At 37.7% G+C, this 4115-nt stretch overlaps 1 pseudogene; it reads left to right on the forward strand.

The window, feature by feature from the left end:
- The first annotated feature begins 2558 nt into the window (after positions 1-2558).
- LOC132267755 (small nucleolar RNA R71) lies at positions 2559-2657 on the forward strand (annotated as a pseudogene).
- Positions 2658-4115: the final 1458 nt, after the last annotated feature.

The raw sequence follows: 4115 nt of genomic DNA on the forward strand, positions 1-4115 counted from the left end.
GGATAGATCTCGGAACTTTTAGATCGATCCAAAGAAATTCTCGAACGATACACAAAGGGCTGATTTATGCAAAAAATTTCAGATCGATGGAATAGAGTAATGATTGGATGCAGGGATGGGTATTCGATCGATCAAACCTCTTTTGAGATCGATCGAATAAGGACAAAATTCCTATTTTTAGAAGGAAAGTGCATGCATACTCAATCAAAATTCCTAGCATATGTATGAATTCCAAAACATATCTAGAGACACAAGAAATGGAAAATAAAATAGAAATGAGGGAGGAATAGGGTTGTAAACCCTACGAAGACTTTACTAGTCTTTAACGTCTCTAGCAAGACGTTGGGCTCTTTTAGCCCGGATCAAACATCTTATAATGCATCCCCTCCTTAATGGGGTGATAGGTGTTTTGAATTCCACCCAACAAACGGTTCCCTAAAGAACTTGTTGGATTAGGTTCAAAGGAATTTGTTGGTCCTTTGTCAATGTGATCTTTGGGCTTCCATGCCCTCTCAAAGCAAGATTTTGAAACACCATTCTTTATTTTCAAGGTCGAAGATAAACTTTTAAAAGTTTTGGTTTCAAGCAAAGAATTTATTCTTTCACATTCATTGTTTAAACATTTTTCTACAACATTTACTTCTTCATGCTTGTGAAATGAATTTGGGGTTGGATTGAAGATATTCAACTTCACTTTCATATGCCCAAATGAGATTTTCATTACCCCCATCCTACAATTGAGGTTGGCATTTGCAATTGCCAAGAAAGGACGGCCAAGGATAATGGGAATTTGGTTCTTAGGATTTGGAACCAGTTCCATGTCAATGACAATGAAATCGATCGGGAAGAAGAATTTATCAATTTTAATTAAGACATCCTCAATGATACCTCGAGGCTTTTTGATAGATCGGTCGGCAAGTTGTAAAACCTCCGACGTCGGTTTCAAGTCTCCTAAACCTAATTTGACATATATCGAGTATGGAAGAAGATTAACACTTGCTCTTAAGTCTAGAAGAGCCCGATTAATGACATGGTCACCAATGATGCAAGAGGTAGTAGGCGAACTGGGGTCCTTAAACTTTAGAAGGGTGTTATGTTGCAAGATTGGGCTCACTTGCTCGATCAAGACCACTTTCCTAGGTGCTTGGCTCTTGTTCTTCCTCCTTTTGGGTGCAAAGATCTTTTAAGAACTTGCCATAAGCCAGAATTTGATTAATTGCATACAAAAATGGAAGATTAATCTTCACTTGCCTAAATATTTCAATGATTTCATTGGTCTTGGTCTTCTGTTTATCAAGATAAATGGATCCTTTCAAGGCATCCGAAAATGGAGCTCTTGGCTCAAAAACTTTTTCAAAACTTTTCTTTGAAACATCATCAACACAAGAATTTTTAAAATCCTTTTTCAAAGCTTTGTTCATTTCATCTGTCAAATCAATTTTGGACTCACTTTTCAAATCACTTTCTAACATTTTCTCATTTGAATGATCATGCATATACAATGAAGGAGGAATATGATAAGAAATGGGATGGGTATTAACTTTTGGTTGCATCGGTTCACTCTCTTCACTGGACACACCTACTTTGTTGTCCACAATCTTCCCACTTTTAAAGGTTGTCACCGCATTGACATACTCAATTGTGTGCCCTTCCGATGAGGAATGAGTCTCCACAACACATTGTTGCTTTGATGGGGCATTCAAAGGCATCTTCCCCTTCTCTCTAGAATTTAAGGTACTAGCTATTTGCCCTACTTGGGTTTCTAGCTTAGCAATGGATTGAGAGTGAGAATGAAGCAATTGAGTGTTCGCCTCCAGAGTGCCTAGAGCGGTTAAAACTTTCTCTTCAAAGGCGGGACTCCTAGAATTTCCTTGGGAATATAATGGTTGATTAGGAAAATGAGAATTACAAAATTGATTGCCATGTGATTGAAATGATGATGATTTAAAACCTTGGGAACCTTAGCCTTGCATTGGTGGCGGAACATACTTCCCTCGAAAACCACCTTGGGGAGGGTTTGAGCCTTCCCCATTGCTTTTCCAAGAAAGGTTTGGATGGTTCCTCCAACTTGAATTGTAATGAGTTCCATGGGGATTATTCCCTTGATTAACAAATGTACCATTGACTTGCTCATGGGGCTTACTTTGCACATGTCCATATGGACAATTGGAAGTAGAATGCAAGATACTTGAATAAGTCATGCAAGTTTCATTCGATGCACGATGATGAATATGAGTAGGGGAGGAAGATACTTGATTCGCCGAATTTTGGTTCATCAAAAATTGATCAAACCTTTGAGATAAGGATTTCATCTCGGCGGCTATGTCATTGGAATTGTCAACTTGATATAAGCCAACATTCTTCCTTCCACTTAGGTTTCTAACCATTTTTTTAAAGATAAGGACCTACGCATTGAATTTTCACTCATACTTTCATACGATTGTCACACATCATTTTCATGCTTATCAAGATAAGAACCACCCTTGGATGCATCAACCATACCCTTGTGATTATCCGGTAAATTTTCAAAGAAATATTAAACTAATTGCCACTTAGGTATGTCATGATGAGGGCACTTTCTAAGCAAACCATTAAACCTTTCCCATGCCTCATGAAACATTTCCCCATCCCCTTGAGAAAATTCTCTAATTGAAGTTCTTATGGCATTGGTCTTAGAAACCGGATAGTACTTTTTCAAGAACTCTTGTTATATTTCCACCCAAGAAGTTATCGAAAAAGGCCTAAGATTGTTGAACCAATATTTTTCCTTGTCTTTAAGGGTGAAAGGAAAAAGTTTAAGTCTTAAAACTTCTTCCAGCATGTCCGTGTATTTCACAGTGGAACACACTTTAAGAAATTCATCCAAATGCTTATAAGGTTCTTCACTAGGAAGTCCATGATAGTTTGGAAGCATTTGAATAGTTTGTGGTTTAATTTCATAGTGATGTGCTCTAAATGGAGGCAATTGAATGCAATTGGGCGCATTATATTCATTAGGCACATAATGGTCTCTTAATGCAATGGGAGGATTCACAATTGGTGGTGCTAAACGAACACCTTAAACTTGGCCTTGTTGTTGTGGGTGAATGAATGGTCTAGACATGCCTAATGGTACTTAAATATTTTCATGATGCATATTAGGGTGGAGGTTGCCTTATTGCTCTATGTGACTAAGGTCCTCCACATGGTCGTCATTCAAATCCTCTATTGGTGAAATGGAATGATGAGAACTACCTCCTCCCCTAGGATTACGAACAACCGATTCAAGATGAAAATTAAGAGGGACAAGAGTAGGATTTAATGACCTACGACCATGCATACACTAGCAAAGCAAATAACAAGCAAATAAGAATCACTTCGCCCCCGCAACAATTCAATCAACAAATCTCCACATTCAATGATCCCATGCTCCCACGCTTAAACAACATACAACGAAAAGTAAATTGCCTCCACACGGGATCACGATTTATCTAAGAAATGAAAAACAAGCCTCCACACAGGCTGACGATTTAACTAGGGATTGAGTTAGAAAGATCTCACAAAGGGTCCTTAAGCAACTTCAATTCATTTTCAACTTCCAAGCTTAGCTATGCTTTGTACTTTTTTAGATTTTTAGTCCTTTTTGTGCTTAGCTTAGTTCTTTGCTTTGAATTATCCTTTGCTCAACTTCTTTGCTCAATTCACCTAGCCAAATAAGAACAAACACAATAAGTAACCAAAAATAAAAATAAAGTAAAGACACGATCAAAAGAGTACTAATCCCACATTGTTTCCAAAACACAGTGTTGCCAATTCAAATCCCCGGCAACAGTGCTAAAATTTGACGGTGGCCGCTCGTGAACGCCAAAATAATGTAGTGAATGTGCGGTTCAAGAAAAGCCTTTTAGGTCAAGTTTAAATTTATAAAAAAACCACTGCAACCACTACTACTAATGTAGCAAGAGTGAGTAGGGATCGTCCCAACAGATTAGAGGGCTACTAGTAATGGAAACAATGCTTAGGGTTAGTAGGTCGAGTGATCAAAGATAGATTGTTTGGTTGATTAAACTACAATTAAGATTAAGCAAGCTCAATGTAAAACAAGTAATTAAAGGATAGAGAAAACAAGAGAAAGA

Source organism: Cornus florida, unplaced genomic scaffold (assembly GCF_030987335.1).
Source record: "Cornus florida cultivar Cherokee Brave unplaced genomic scaffold, ASM3098733v1 CherokeeBrave_3.0.0_Hap2_Chr07, whole genome shotgun sequence".
Taxonomy (NCBI): Eukaryota; Viridiplantae; Streptophyta; class Magnoliopsida; order Cornales; family Cornaceae; genus Cornus; species Cornus florida.